The sequence below is a fragment of the Protopterus annectens genome, chromosome 12.part0, assembly GCF_019279795.1.
Source record: "Protopterus annectens isolate FY-2018-M chromosome 12.part0, PAN1.0, whole genome shotgun sequence".
NCBI lineage: Eukaryota > Metazoa > Chordata > Ceratodontiformes > Protopteridae > Protopterus > Protopterus annectens.
This window is the reverse complement of record NC_056746.1, coordinates 17,939,083-17,956,037: the sequence shown is the minus strand read 5'-3', so window position 1 is coordinate 17,956,037 and position 16,955 is coordinate 17,939,083. Positions and strand designations below refer to the sequence as shown.

General features: G+C 36.1%; 1 long non-coding RNA gene across 1 annotated transcript in view; it reads right to left on the bottom strand.

The window, feature by feature from the left end:
- Positions 1-1,733: 1,733 nt before the first annotated feature.
- LOC122817316 overlaps positions 1,734-16,955 on the bottom strand; it is a 31,783-nt gene continuing 16,561 nt past the window's right edge. The window contains exon 2 of the long non-coding RNA XR_006367196.1: positions 1,734-1,819. This is a non-coding gene — a long non-coding RNA (uncharacterized LOC122817316). The remainder of the gene's footprint in view (positions 1,820-16,955) is intronic.

Genomic DNA, 16,955 nt, shown 5'->3' with positions numbered 1-16,955 from the left:
TTTATCAAAGATTTTTATAAAGAAAATTCAGTACATTTAACTCTGACATGTACTAGTACTTTTCATTAACACAAACATTTATAGTGTCTGAAGTAAAAAGGCTCATTGGGCTTTCAAGCATTAGGACACATAATCCAGCATATATAATCAATTACGATAGAACTCAAATTTTTCTTTCAAAAAATAAGATCATGGTTCAGTTAATATTACAAGCAGATGAGTTATTTAAATATCTTGGAAGATACATTCATAAAATACATACATACATACATTCTAAACCAATACATTACACAGAAAAAAATCAAAACAATAGATTCTTAAATTTAGCAATTACAAACTTATTGTATATCTTTTTACCAAAATATTGTAATATCTAATCCAAGTTACACATCTGAATGTAAATAAAACATTTATTTGATGATTTTATTACATGACTGGCTACCTAGAATCTCTTGGGCTGAGTTGAGTAGGTGGATATACAATGTAGGAGTTAAGTTACCTGATCTCAGTAATTACAATGAAGCTCATTTATAAGTTAACATTAATAATTAGGCCACATTTTATTCTGAACCAATCTGTGATTTTTAGGTGATTAAAATGTTGTCCAACTATTTTCTATTTCTGCTTTTATTTATTACTAAATGAGTAACCATAAGAAATAATCATTAGTTCACAACTGACATGTATTTTGAATCACCTAAGACTAGCAGAAGCTCCTTATATGCAACCTTATTTTAAAATTCAGCCATCTGTACCATCTTCAACATATAATGCAAAATAAATACATTACATAGGAACAGTTATGATGCTTGTGGCAAAAACTGATCAGGAAACTGTTTAAGGATAGCAGCAACACTCTTCATTTCTCAACCAACTGCTTTTACATTTTTTACTGAGAATGTATACATTATTCTTAACAAATCAAAGCATCTTTGACCCAAAATTTCATATTCCAAAGTAAGATATATAGCTTTTCAATATGTAAAAAAGGTTTATCCAGAATTTATACCACCTAAATTTAACAGAGGATAAGCTTATTATTTCTATCTCAAAGATTTGAAAAAAATGAATAAAGAGGATGGATTTTTTGTTGTGACTCCACTAAAATCAAGTGTTATTCATCAGATAATATCAAAGTATTCAAAACCTTTATATTAATTTCAGATTATTTCACTGATCTTACCTAATTTCAATAAAACTAAATAAATAAAAGAAGACATTTTCCAAATTCTGGTGGCAAGGCTGCACCATTCTGGCATCATGGTTGCGTTGCTGGTGAGATTGGTAAAAAATAAAAGGTTTTGCAAAGATTTTTATATAGTTTTTAAAGATCTGAACTTACCATCAAAGCCTCTAGAGTGTTTTTTTTGAGATTTTTATCTTAGACAAGTGGGATTGTAAATAAACTGAAATATGTGGCTACCATTATGGAGCCCCAGATACTTGATTATTGGAATCTGCCTCTTTCAGAACAACTCACTTTATATAACTCATATGGCACACATTTTTCAAACACATAAGTTGTGAAAAAAATAATTAAATTAATCATCCTTATAACATAGATTCAATATTTCAGGAGAGTAGTATATAATCCAAAGGTAAGTTACATTACAAAGATAATGATATGAGGTACTCTTCCATTCTTTATTGCCTGCATACATGTAATGTATTTTTAATTTTGGTAATTTGTATATAGTAATACCAGGTAACATATAACAATAACATCAAACTTACCACTTATGTTGAATTTAGTACTTGGATTAATCTCACTGGATGAAGGAGCTTGTAAATTGCAATTCCTGCAAGAAGAAACCTTATCCTGCAAGAAGAAAATTAATTACTGGATTAAAGGGAAATCTTTTTTTCATAATGCCTCACTGTAAGATATATTTCAATGGCTACAGGTGGTCTTCTTGCTCTCAGACTTTACTGAACCTGAATGTGCTAAGGCAGATTTCATAATATTGCCTTTCCTTCTAGCTCATTAGTATAACATTGTTTAACAGAATTTGGAAGGTATTTTTGAGCATACTCTACTCTTAGTTACTATTGCAATAGTTTAAGGTTTTCTAAAGCCTTGACCTTTTCAAACTCTAATATTTTGATGATCACAGCTATAGAATAAAACCACAATGAACTTTCACATTCCACTGAAGGCTAGGTGAACAACAAATTGAACACTTGAGGAACATGCTATACTACACAGTTTAAGAGAATGCATGCTACATCTGATGAATGCTTATATCAAAGGGTCTTAGCACATTCACATTTTAACACACTGAAGTAAACTATATACGGGCTAAGAAAATTCAGCAACAATTTGTCTTACACTCAAGATTAGGACATTACCTGCATTGTCTAGAGATTATTCCTTCAAATAACAATGGTAGAAATTGAACAAAGTATAAACCAAGAACTAAAACAGCACTAATGACCTCCAAGATATCCAAAATACTAACAGGTGAATACCACATGCAACTGAAATGACTGAAAGGCCAACAAAGCCAGTCCAAACACCAGTCCCCCCCCAAAAAAAAAACTTTCATTAAATCATAAAATAAAAATGGTTGAGCTCTTTTATCCCTAATAAAAAAACAGGACATCTTCAGAATCAAAAGGAAATAGACATCAACTTCCTTAAATGCTATTTATTTTATACTTTTCATTTAAAGGAACATGTGATTAATTAAGTAATTACTTTCATTTACATACAAACATCATTCATAAATTCTGCTTTATAACTTGCAAATGTTGATATATTAATATTCAAAAATAAATCTAATTGATGAGTGATAAAAACTAAAACCCAAACATATTAATAAACTTAGAAAGATTCATACAAATTATTTCATATCAATCATAATCCACTGCCACTATTTAACATACAGATGTGTATATTATATTGAACCTTAAATAACTCATAAAAAATACGTAAATGGTATATTTTTTAAACAGAATTATTATAACCCCATTATAATATTGAGATCTTATTACCCTTTATTTAAGGACACGTAAAATAGAAGAGCACTTGTTCAACCCTGGGGAGAAACTCTGCATTAGTTTTCAGTTGATATTTTAATTCACTGAGTTCTACAGGCTGACTCCATAGCCTCCATCTAAGATTGTCAACAAATTTTTCCAAAACCTAAAAATAAAACCTATGGTTAAGGCACTGTAAAATATGCCTACACAGACTGTTTTTCAAATTTTTAGACTTAATATCATATAATTGCTCATATATTCTATCCCTTAAATTATGTTCAGTTTTTCCAATATAAAAGGCCATATACTGATTGAAAATAGTGGCAAATGTAAATCCTTTTATATCACAACCAAAAAAAGAACCTTGACCATAGGTAACCAATTTTTCATTAATCTTAATTTCATTCCCTGCTTTAATATTACAACATTGTTTATATCTCCCACACTTAAATGCACCATTTCTTTTAGTGTCTTTTGAGTCATTACCAAATGTAGAATTTTCCATCAATTTCTTAAAATTTATACCCTTCTCAAAAAACTCTCGGTTCCAAACCGAACAAATAGATCAGGTTCTTTTTCTTCTTCTTTCGGCTTTATCCCGGTTAGGGGTCGCCACAGCGGATCACCTGTCCGCACATTGAATGGCAGTGGAGTTTTACGGTGTCGAGTTGCCAGCCTGGCACCCAACCTTCCACAGAAGGCACACTCACACGCACACCTAGGGCCAATGTAGAGTGTCCAATCCACCTGCAGCATGTCTTTGGGATGTGGGAGGAAACCGGAGCACCCGGAGGAAACCCACGCGACCACAGGGAGGACATGCAGACTCCGCACAGAAGGCACCCCAGCCGAGGATCGAACCGGAGAACCTCTTGCTGTGAGGCGGCAATGCTAACCACTGCACCACCGTGGCCGCCCGAACAAATAGATCAGGTTACTGACCTTAAATAAATTCCAATTTCAATAAACATTTTTTTTTTAATATCTTAACAGAGAGTGCAGCTTTTACCTGCATAGTTGTGATTACAAGGACTCTGCATTCTTCCTGTATAGATATGGGAGTGAGGGGGGGTAAAGTTAGCAATGAACCTATCTGCTAGGATGTTGGCAATATCAGTTGGTTCTGTAATTTTCGTGCCATTCTGCTGTAACTCAGAGCAGATCTGGGTTTTGTCATTGAGATTCTTGACATAGCTATAGAATGCTAGAATCCCTAGAATCAGTGTCGATTTTGTTTTCGTGGCTAGCTTTGGAGGATCTTATAAGGGATTTCAGCGTCTTACTGAGGCTGACCAGGGATCTCCTACACTCATGGGATTTTACTCTCTTTTGAAACAGTTTCTTCCTTCTGTTGTAGAGTTTGTTTATGGCAGGGGACCACCAGATTGGCTTCCTTTTTTTTGGATGATAGCATCTTGGTTCTGTTTGGGATAGCATGATCCATGCACTCATGTAAGTGCTTATAGAGTGCATTTGTGTAGGGTATGGCAGTCATAACTGTATTTTCCATCTGCATGGGTGCCATGAAGTTCACCACTTCTGTCTTAAGAAGCATGAAGTTGGCTTTGTAGAAATTTTTTACTGTGGTTTCCTTAACGGGGGGGGGGGGGGCGGGATATGGATATCTAGGGTGATTAGCTTATGGTCGGATCAGACCAATGAGGAGTTGACTTCAGGTGTGGAACACCGGTCACTCATGTTGGTAATGACTAGGTCTAGGATATTGTTGCTCCTGGTGGGGGTGTGGATAAGTTGATCCAGGGTATTGGAATTTATGAATTCCACAAAGCATTGAGCAAAGGAGTTGGTACATGAGTAGTTTTCCCAGTTAATGGTGGGGTATTTGAAATCGCACATTATTAGGGTGTTTGGTTGAACCCTAATATTTTCCAGTATATCAAGAAAAGAAGAGTAGGAATCCTGGGACATTGTGGGGGATCTGTAGCAAGCTACAATTTGGATTGCAGTTTTGCCCAGAGTTAGTTGCACTTGGATAACCTCAGATGCATTATGCTGAGCAACTAGCCTGGAGGTGTGGATATCCTTAATGAATATGGACACACCTCTGCCTTTGGTGTTCCGGTCCAGGTTAGATGGCTGAAAAGTGTGGTATGAGTTATAGCCTGGTAATGCAGGGGTGCTCTCTGGAGCCTTGAACCAGGTCTCAGTCACTGCGCAGATATCAATGTTCTCCATTTTAAAGAGTGCAGCGAGAGAGTGCATTTTGACATTTAGACTTCTAGCATTGAGTAGCATTACCCTCAGTTTTTGCTTGCCTGTTCTTGTTATGGTGGTGAATTTGTCATTTGAACCTTGCCTAAAAAAGGCACTATAGGAGCAGTAGGAGACTTAGCCAGTATCAGGAATCCCAGGGGTGACAGGTGCAAGCCATCTCTGGCAAAGCATTGTGGTTTATTGATCATGTCATCCCAGGCAGACAGATACTGGATCCCCTTAGAATGACACCAGAAGCTTAGCCAATTGTTGAAGTCAATCATTTTGTCCTTGTACTGGGTATCATTCTGGGTGATGGCAGGATGCTACTCAGGGTTAGGGTCATACCTGCCTGGGCTACAAGATTGGAGAGCTCTTTCATGTCTCTTTTCATGTAGTCCAGGGAGGCACATCTCAGGTCATTCACACCAATATGGACAATGACAGAGTCATATTTGTACTTGTGGAGTGACCTGAGTGCGTGGGTTATGTGGCAGATCCTGGCAACCCAACCGGCAGCTGACAGTAACCTTCTCCTTGTGTAACAAGATGTGAAAGTATTTTAATCTGTTATCCCATACCATGAATGTTCAGAAGCTATTGAAAAGTAATTAGTAGGTAAGGAGAACTGTGGTTTAAATGACTACAGAGTGATTGTTTCACATCCAAGGTTGGCTCTATAAAACAATTCTTTTTATTTTAATAAAAACTTTTTAAACAAAAGTTAGGAGTGGCAGTGGGTCCTGTGGTGGTACTTATTTATGCAGAGTTGGTGATGGCTGAGTGGGAAAAAGAAAATATTTATCATTCGCAATGTGTTTCCTATATTAAAATATACTGATGTTATATCGATGATCTGTTTACTTGGGGAAGTGATAAAACATGTTAAAAGAGTTTTATGAGTTATTTAAATAATAGTTGAGAGCTTATTCAGTTACAAATGATACCCAGTATGGACAGTATACAATTTTTGGACTTAAAAATATATAGAAGAGGAAATAAGATAGTAAGTAGTTTTTATAGGAAGCCTCATTATAGTAATACTTGTTATTTGCTCTTCACTAATGCTCACCCTAAATGGTTAAAGATAAATATTTTAAAAGTTCTTTAAGAAGGACATCTTGCCTTACCATGGACGAGGGAGAATATAAAATGGCTAACACTGATCTAAAAACTATGTTTAATTACATTCTTATCATTTTATGGGGTGGAAATGTTGAGAAAATTAACAGTGAGAGAGATGTTCATTTAGAAACAGGTACTAAACACAACTTGAGTAGTAGAATGATTTTAGATTACTTGGAAATAGTGTAAACACAAGAAATTAAATAGCTGAACAAAAATAGACCAGAACCAGACATAAAAACTTTAGCACTTTCGTTCTAATTAATGAAAGTCAGAACTTCTTCAGAAAATGGTGTTGATCTGGGTTTTGGAGTTTTGGTGCTGATACGAGTTTTTGAGTTTCAGTGTAAACACGAAAAATATTGCAGTGGACAAATGAATTTTTTTTAAAGCTAGTCCTATTTTGTGGGAAACAGAAATAGAAAGTCCAATGTTCACCTATAGGAAAGGAAGGAATGACAAAATATGCTTGCATTTCAGGATGAAGGAAAACATTCTCTTACAAATAGGAAAGACGGGACTTTTGCATGTGGTACATGCATCTATAGTTATTACATTATACATGCAGGTGAATAAAGGAACCTAAGAACTGGAAAAAAGTTTCAAGGCAAAATACAGGTACACTTGTAGTTCTAAGGTGTTGGTACATTTAGCTAAGTATGAGGAATATTTTGTTTTTATTTTGGAAAGACTAGTAAATCATTAAGATTAAGACTAAGGGATCACACATGCTGAGAAAAGTAACAATGTATACAATGCTTTAGCTAGACATTTAAGAAGATGTATTATTAATGCTAATTGTATTTGTTTATTTATTTGTCGTTATTTTTGCTTGTTTTAGACAAGGTAGTAATAGATCAAGAAGAGGTGATATCAAAGCATTTTTAAATAGGGTGGAAATGTAATGGGCAATGGAAAGGAGGGTACATATTTGAATAGGACTGAACAAGTTAACTAACTTGAATTGCATCATAGTAAATTGAGGTGATTATGTTCATTGACTGAAAACTATCACAGGATGAATTGATTTCTGTATTTAATGAGTGTGTTTTAATATGTCTTCAGCCTGAAGAAATCCAGTGTGAAGAAAGTGCTTACTTAGGTCTACTAAAGTTTTTTAAAGTTATTCTAGTGTGGCAAATATTTTTTGTGTGCAGTTACATTTATAGGTCTTATCCAAGCCAGTTTTTAGTATCATATATATATATATATATATATATATATACAATAGAGAGAGAGTTTATATATATATATATATATATATATATATATATATATATATATACACAATAGAGAGAGAGAGTTATATATATATATATATATATATATATATATATATATATATATATGGGTCTACTGGATATCACCAAACAACGCAAATGTCAGTGTTAATATCGACCAGTATACATCAACACTGCAAATGTTGACATGCTACTACATATGTACCAAGCAAAAGGCTCAGTGCATGCAAAAAGAAAAAAAGAAAAATCAATTATTTTCCCCTACAGGGGAGCAACCCCCCATCCATCATCCCTACTTCACTTGATAATATTTATATATATATATATATACTAACTCCTTCATCACCCACTATCAGGGAAAGGGCATATTTCCCTACCCCAAATATTGTGCAATGTTGTATACCTGTTGACCACCTGCTTGGTTGACCAAATGTTGTCAACCAAAGTGTCATTTGAACACATTTTCTCCTATATATATATATATATATATATATATAGAGAGAGAGAGAGAGAGAGAGAGGCATCTATGATCAGTTTAAGTGCAGATCTATCCTCAGTTTGCTATCATGAAAAAGTGCAAGAAGCAGACATAGCCATCTGGAGAGATGCAGCATTACTATAGTGCGTTATGGTGTACAAGTAGAACATATCTAGAGACAGTGAGAGATGTGGCACCTGTCACCTTCTGTCAGCATATTGTATACTTTAAGTTTATTTTACTTTATTCCTTGCTTCATGGAACATATCAGCTTTTATGCCTGCATTGAACAAAATAAGAAAAGAAAAGTGTACTCCCATTTGGCAATTAACTTCTATTTTACTTTCTTTGAAATAAAAAAGTTCTTGTTCTTTTAGGGCTAAATGGATCTTTTTGGATACTGTGAGGACAACTGCTTTAACTGTATCATCCAAGTTATTTGAGGAAGCAAGCGATTTGGCACTTCACTCCTGATGAGTGACTTGGGTGCCTACACTCGTCGCCTGCCTTGCAAATTATTGTTGATCATTTGATGGTCTATCTCATGAGGCAGATTCAACAGAGCTGCTGGTATGATCTTGTCTTGCTGTTTTTTTTTTTTGTGACTGCATAGCTGGACTGATATACCATGTCCATAGGTTAATAGAAGGGTCAGCAGCATTTGAGCAATGAAACTCTATTCCTTGCATGATACAACAGCACTTTGCTGATTATTAGTGCCCTTAATAACTGAACTTGTAAGCTTTACATCTTTATTCTTCCCCGTTTTATTTATTTCCTGCTCCTGGTACAACTGAGAATATGAGGTCAGCCTGAAGGGTTAAATTTGGTGTTATAGTTTTAGGCTGATTTTTCCTGTTAGTATTAACGTTTGAACAGGACATCTGCTTTTGTAATTAAAATGGAATAGTGAGTTCATGTACTTAGATTAAACTGGTACCTTCAGTACAATACATGTGCAATTTTCTTCATCGCGTCCAGGCTCCCCATAAATTTACTCTCGAGGAGACAGGTATATAATATTTGGTTGAGGATGCACTATGCTGTGACTTTGTAGTGAAATCTTTAAATTACTTTATCACTGAAATTTAGAAGACATCTTAATATTTTATACATTTTCATAGTTGTGACAATGAAATGGATAATAACATCTGAATAGATACAGCAAATGTTTTTCTTTTCATTGGAGTTACCACTTGCCTTAACTGACTCACTAGAGAATAACAGATATGTATGTTGGAGAAACTCCTGGGCATTAACTTATTTAAGTGTGATTCATATCTTTTGATTTTAGTTTGATATTTATTCTACATTTTTTCACAGTCTTTATCTAGGATCATTTCCTGTTTTCTTTTCAGAATGCCACTTATAAACATTTTTCATTTTGGTATCTAGAGAGGGTTTAGCAACATCTTATCTTTAAATAGTTCTTAATGGAGCTCAAGCTTGGTTGGATGAACCCAACTAATTCTCTGGGATATACCCAAGGGCGCCCGCAGGCAGGTGCAAGGGGGTGCACTTGCACCCCCCTGGAATCGGCTGACTAGATAATTTAAAAAAAAGTGTTTTTTTTTTTTGTTTTTTGTTTTTTTTACGTGCGTCGTTCTTCTTTAAGAAGGAAAGTCCGTGTGTGCTAATAGTCCAGTCGCGGGCGTGACATCATCGCTCTCATGAATATTTAGAAGTTTGTGAGTGGGAGCTCACATGGATGGCTTTGCAAGCGGGATAATTCGAGCGGGAATGGAAGATGAGACCTGACCTGAAACGGAATAGCAAGCGGGACGCTGCGGGAGTAAACAGACGGAAGATGGGACACTTCAGGTAGAGTTGTGTGTGTGTGCGCGCAGTGTACTATTGGTTTATATAAAAATGTGAGCAGAAATTGTGTTTGCTGTCTGATGCTTAATGAAGGAAAAATCGTTACTCGTTACTGATAGCTTTGGATATGCTTAGCATCACAGTACAAAAATCATTTATTTTTCCAATAACTGCTTTATGCTATTCAGGGTTACTGAACTAAATGGACACAGAGTTTTAGATGAAAAGTACAGTAGGAGACAAACATCTTAATGTGACATCACATTCTGTTAAGATCTAGGAAAGAAACCAAATTTCTGGCGATAATTGGAGGCAAAGGTCAATGTTTTTCTGTTTTGCTATAGCTTGTGATTTAAGCACCTCTGCAGCAGGTATGGAATAAACTATATTATGGCTAATAGCTGTGCAAGACAACTTCATGCTTACATCTTCCTTGTAGCTGTCCGTTCCAATATCCACTCAAGTAAAACTCATCTCTTACAAATTTCATTTGCTGCCATGCTGGTAGATGTTTCTGCAAGCAATTAGTTTTTATTTTCAATGTTTGTACAAGATCCTGAACTACTGGAAAATATCTGTATAAATGGAGAAAGATTACTGTTCCCAAGAGCTCTTTTATTAGATGTGGGCATAATGTGTCAATACTGTTTAGTCAGTATAGCATTCAGTAAAGCATCAGAAAACAGGTGAGAAATATGTATATATCTGATATCACTCTTAGAAATAGAGCTGCTGCATTTAGTGGTTTCTTCTCATTCCTGCTTGGGCTGTTTCAGAAAGTGTTTCAACTCTTTAGTATTCTTAAGGACAGAAGTCACATAAAATGCTAGCTGTGTATCAAATTCATGTTCACTAATACAGCTTTGATGTGTTGAATTAAAAATATGCAGTATTCTATGTAAATGTTGCACATTAAAAGATTCCATTTCATTTGAGGAAGTTCTGTACATGGATGTGTAAGAATGGAAAGGACATCATGGCAGCCAGAGTCAAATATTGTATGTATTACCACATTTGCAGCTATAATTTCACATGGTTAGTGTGTGTGTGTGTGTGTGTGTGTGTGAAATGCCCCAGGTGTACATGGTGGTGGGTAGAGAATAAGGCTTGAACCCTGTACCTTGGGCCCAAGTGGCAAGAGCCTGAATTCCCTACCCACCACCATTTGTAAAAATGTTGCAGGATTTTCCCTCATACTTTTTCTGTTCCTCATAAAATCTGTGGTTTCTGCATTTGTGTCCTTGTTGCCTGACAGCTACATGTTCTCTGGTTTTATTCTTGGCTGTCTGGAGTGTTTCTCCCTGGGCCTCTGCTTTATTCTTGGCTGTCTGGAGTGTTTCTCCCTGGGCCTCTGCTAAAAATTAGCTTTTTTTTTTCAAAGTCAGACTTTCCTGTTTAACAAATGTTAAAAATGGACACATTTCAATATCAGACTTCATATTCTTCATAAAGTGCATGGTAACAAAAGCTTTTATTCTATCAATTTTCTAAGTGTACAAGATGGATATTTGAAATGTATCCCTATGTTTGGGACTGTATTCCCCCCCATTATTGGCTTCATCCAGGCTTTGTGCTAGGGTTGAGAGTTATGGTAAGAACTGAATTTACTGAATATGTTTGGGGGCTGTATTCACCCAGTATTGGCTTTGTTCAGGTATTTATTGGCTTCATCCAGTTTTTTTGCTAATGTTGAGAGCTATGGTAAGAACCGATTTCATTGAATATGTTTGGGGGCTATATTCTCCCATTACTGGCTTTGTCTGGGTGTTATTTGCTAAGAGGTTGAGAGCTATGGTGAGAACTGAATTCACTGAATGTTTGGTGGTTGTAGTCACCCATTATTGGCTTTGTTCAGGTATTTTGTGCCAAGAGGTTGACAGCTGTGCTATGGTGAGAACTGAATTCACTAAATGGTAGCTATTTAAGTTTCAGTCTTCCTCTTTCACAAAACAGCTGATTTGGCATAGTGGTATGTTGCTCTGACTGTTTTTCACAGGGTCCCCTGGGTTCAAGACGTGGCAGTGAAATGTATGGTGGTAACGCAGCATTTTATTCTAGCAACTTTCAAACATTATACAAGCAATGCTTAAAATGTGTCCCTGTTTTTTGGCCTTTTGCCCCCCTCCCCCCAATAAATTTTGGCTTTTTCCAGATTTCTTGTGCTGCAAAGTTCAGAGATACAGCTGAGTGTCTAGTAGACTTTACAAGGAGCTGAGAGCTGCAGGGGAGCAAAAGTTTAGTGCTGCTTATGTTTAGTCTGCTTGCATTGTTAATAGCACAACAGATAGTGTACTTACTTTAGATGCTGAAGGCTGTGGGTTCTACTCTCACAATAGGTAAATGCATTGCTGATGCTGTATTGTGTTGTAAAGGGGGTGGATGCTGTAGTCCTTTTGGCAAAGATACCTAGTAACTATGAAACTGTTAACAGTTTGCTAACCATTCCCTATTGCGGTATTACTAGCTTTTCATTTTTTTTATTGCATGCAACAAAGGCAAGTTATTCTTCAAGGGTAACAGGCACTTTATTTGTAGATTAAACAATGACATATAAAGTGTTTTGCTAGCAGCAACCTCTTTATTAGTTACAAATTTCTTCAATGTGGATTTTACTACTTCAGAGATTGTGTATATTTTTACTGAAACTGGTGGACTTGAGTAGACTTTATGATGGAAATGTTCTGAATTGGGCAGTTTTGTCATTGGTGGATGCTTTTTGTTAAATTGTTTACTGGAAAAATGTTCAAAACAAATTTAAAATGCCCTCTAACAACTGTACTGTATTGTACAAGGAATATAATGTAATACAGTCAGGAAGGTGTATCAAAGAGCATGTGTATGTTATGTTCGAGGGGCCTATGATTTTGAAGACAGCCCAGAGTTAATATTTGCCATTGGCAAAATGTATTTTCTGTGAAAGTGGTTTTCAGTGCTGTTTCAATGCATGTGAGTTTAAAGGGCAGAGAAGTTTTAATGTTAATCTATTTTCATTGTGAAACTGCATTGCTTTAATAGATATGTATTGGGGTTTGTGCTGTAAAATGCAAAATAAAACTTTCAAATGAAATCCTAAATCATCGCAGAAGTAAAGCAGTATGCACATTAGTGTTTATGGTAAATGGGGCAACATAACCAAGGAATGGGACATTGGAATGGCTGCAGGGGGAGGCTCCATTTGACCATGATTTTGTGAGGGGGGTAGCAAACTCATACAGCCCCGGTTGAACTATACCTCTCAGTTGTCCATATCTTTGCAGAATGAATAGATATTTGCTGCTTATTTTTGGTTTGTTCCTCATAAAATTTGTGATTTTCTAGCAAATCATTTAGGAATGAAGCCATTAAATGACAGACTTTGAGTTTCAGATGTCATAACCTTCAGAAAATGCATGCTAATGCAAGACTGTCTAAGTTTTATACAAGAGCAATTTTAGTATTTGTATGTTCCCCAATATATTTGGCCTTGTTCAGATTTCCTGCATTAAGAGGTTGAGAGGTACGTGCAAATCACTTTGTAGATTAGGAATATCCAAACATCTCAATTGTCCCCAATTCTGGCTCAAATGTTGCTCTCCCCTAATAATCCCTCCTCCAAAATTACAATTTTGGAAGAAAATGTGGAGGGTTTACAATTATATATAACTGTAATGATCAGTTATAGATTACCTTTATTTCAGAAATGCATGTGGATGCTCTTATTTTGTTAGCTGCTCAAGTTAACTGTTAATATTAAAAAGGTGTCCCTTTTTTGACAGGTATTTTTGCATCACATTTTGGTCTGTTTTTCTGGCAAATTAGTGGCAAGTCATTAAAGATTGAAGTTAGAAAATAATGGCAGACATTTGAGTTTCATATTTTATACCCTTCAGAAAATTTGTACTAATGGAAGATCTACCTGTTCTATTTAAGTTAATAAGAGCAATATTTAAAAATTGGCCTTATTTTTGGGACTGTCCCACTTCTAGTTCTATGTATGGCTTTGACCAGATTTCTTGCTCTGAAGTTGAGAGGTATGAGTGCCAGAGCCATCACTGTCAGCCAGAGACATTTCAAATTATGACATACTTATTGCACCCCATCCCCCATTATAGCGGCTCTGGATGTGTCCAAGGAAGGCAAGGAGCAGTTATGCAGTGTAAGTGTGCAGAGTATTCCCCCATCCAAGGTAGATCACAAATACGACCATGGCTTTTCATCTGTCCTTGATTTTGCAAAATGTTCTGGTTTTCTACCAGATTTTTATACTGTTGATTTATGCTTCTTATTACTCAGGAACTGCATGCTGTCACAGTGCCCTGTTGCTCTGTTTAAGTAGCCATAGTTTAATGAACATCAGGTAAGCTTGTCGGAGATTGTAAGATGCAAGTAAGCTTTAGTAAGCTTGTCGGACACTGTAAGATGCAAGTAAGCTTTAGTAAGCATATTGTTAATGAATTACCAGCATTGAAAGCCTTTTCGTTGTTGCCATGCAGAGAATATTTACATGACTAGATAATGTATAAGCCTTGGGTATTGAAATGCATATGACAGTATTTGTAATAAAAGGACAGGATTACAGTATTTTCAAAAGCTCATTACATTTTATTGGAGACCAGTGTCTGTGTGTTGGTACACTTGTAGTTGGGTGGCTTTAATGGTATATGGTAAATAAGCATTGCTACCTTAAAAGCCAAGCCCTGCAGCAACTAGCTCCACACTGAAGTCAAAACACAATAGCTCTGGTGGGTAAATGTACTCTGTAGTAATCAAAAAAGGCAAATGTTTGAAATAACTACAGCTTATGTGCAAACACAATAGGTAGTGATGAAACAATGCTCTGCTAAAAATGCTTTAATGCTCCACATTGCTGAGCTGCAGATCAGTTATCACTGGCTACCAGGATTTCACCCACTTCAGATCAAGCACAGTGCCATTCAGTGTAACCTTCCCAGAACTAATTCAAGTCTGGCCAGAATTATTTGGTGTGTGTATAAGAGGGAGGTAGCATACCCCTCAGCTGTCCAGATTTTTGCCCCATATTCCTCCTAAAAAGGATTGAAGTTGCTAAATAATGAGATTTCAGTTTTAGATGTCATGTCATTTAGAAAAATGCATACTAACACAAATCCTGCTACTCTTGCAATTTTCTAAGTTTCTGAGAGCCATATTTATAATTTGTCCCTATTTATTTTAGGCTTTGTCAAGATTTCTTGCACTAAGGTTGAGGCCTTGAGGGGTGTGGTATGCTTGTGAGAGAGAGAGGAAGTGAAATGCCCAAGTTAGAGTTAGCAGGTAGAATTTTCAAGTGCATTTTCAAGGAACTGTGAGTTTTAAGGGTAGCTAAGTTCACTGCTGCTCATGCCAAGTCTGTTTACTATGTGCAACTGTTTTGTTTAGCAATTGGTATCTCTATTGTGGTATAAAGCTTTAAAGCTATGTTAGTAGCACCACAAGTAGAATACTTGCATCTTAATGTAAAGGCTTGAGGTTCTATTCCTACAGCATATACATTTGTATGCTGCAGTCCTCAGGATGTCCTCCTTTGGAAGAGATGCCTAATAACTATGAACCTGTTTTTCAGCTTGTCATCCATTTTCTATTGCAATATACCAGCTTACCATTTTTTTAATTTAACATGGGCAATTTATTCTTTGTGACAGCAGGCACTGAATTTGTAGATGAAACACTGAAATATACAGTTTTCTAGCAACATCTTCAGTTTCAGATATCTTTAATGTGGAATTATTCAGATTACTTTTACTTCGGCAGAGACACTCAAACAAGTGTTGCTGTATAATACAAGAGATATAATTAATACAATCAGGTAAATCAAATAACTTTTGCATGACCCTAACGGTGTGCAAGGAACCTATTGCTTGAAAACAGTTCAAAGGTAAATAACCTGCCACTGGCCAGATGCATTTTCTTTGAATGTGGGTTTCAATGCTGTTTCATTGACTGAATTTCAAAAGTAGAGGAACTCCAATGCCAAGTCTGTTTTCATTGTAAGACTATTGCTTTGTTTAGGTTTAGTAAATGTCTCAGTGTTTGGGCTATAATGTTTGAAATAAAAGTTGTAAATTAAATCCAACTGCCTGTAATCGTAGAACTAAAGCATAAAACAGTATGCACACAGATTTGAACAGTGTCTACAGTAAATGGGGAGAAATAGCCAAGTAATGGGACACTGGAATGGCGGTGTGGGCGGGGCTTGGGGTGGGTGTACTTGGGCGGGGCTGTGTTGGCAGGGGGCGGGGTGAGCTATGTGGGTGGGGCTCTGGGTTTGCACCCCCCTGCAAAAAATCCTGCGGGCTCCCTTGGATATACCACCTAAAAAACTTTCAGGATATGATAAATACTGATGGAAAATTATGGAAGAACAGAATTCTTCACAAAGTTGTTCCTCTACTCTGAAACTGTAATGAACAAAGTTCGAACCCAGAGAGGTCAAACTGCAAAATTCAATCAAATAGGTAACATTTTCTCTAAAGGAAGATTAGGAATGATAAGTGTTCCCTTACTAGGTTCAGTCACATAAATCTATCCTTATTCTTCTTATTGCATATAAGAAGAATAAGGATAGATTTATGTAATTGAACCTAGTAAGGGAACACGATTATACTTCCATGAATGAAACACGAAAACCATAACACGAAGAATACTATTCATGACATAAAGATAACCGGTGCTGAACACAAGCCGAGTAAATTACTGATAGAATCCATACTGCTGGAGCTGAAATAGATTTTAGTTTCTCTGGCAGAATTAAAATCTTTGATGTTGCTTTTAGACAATTTATCTAGATCATGCAACTCGGCACCGTAAAAATCCACTGCCAATCATTAGCGGACGGGAGTTCCTCTGTGGTGACCCCTAACCGGGAAAAGCCGAAAGGCAGAAAGAATTAGAGGAGCCAAATACTTTATGTTTTTTCTACTGATAATAATGGCTTATTAGGTGACCTAATTTTCAAAAAGTCTTTTGTAAGGTCACTGAACTGGAATTATTCTAATGGTTTGAGGTGGGCTCAGATGACATGGTTGCCTCCTGAACTGCTTGCATTTTTAAGAAGAGCATATTCTGCACATGCCTTGATTCTGGACAACATTCTAATCCTA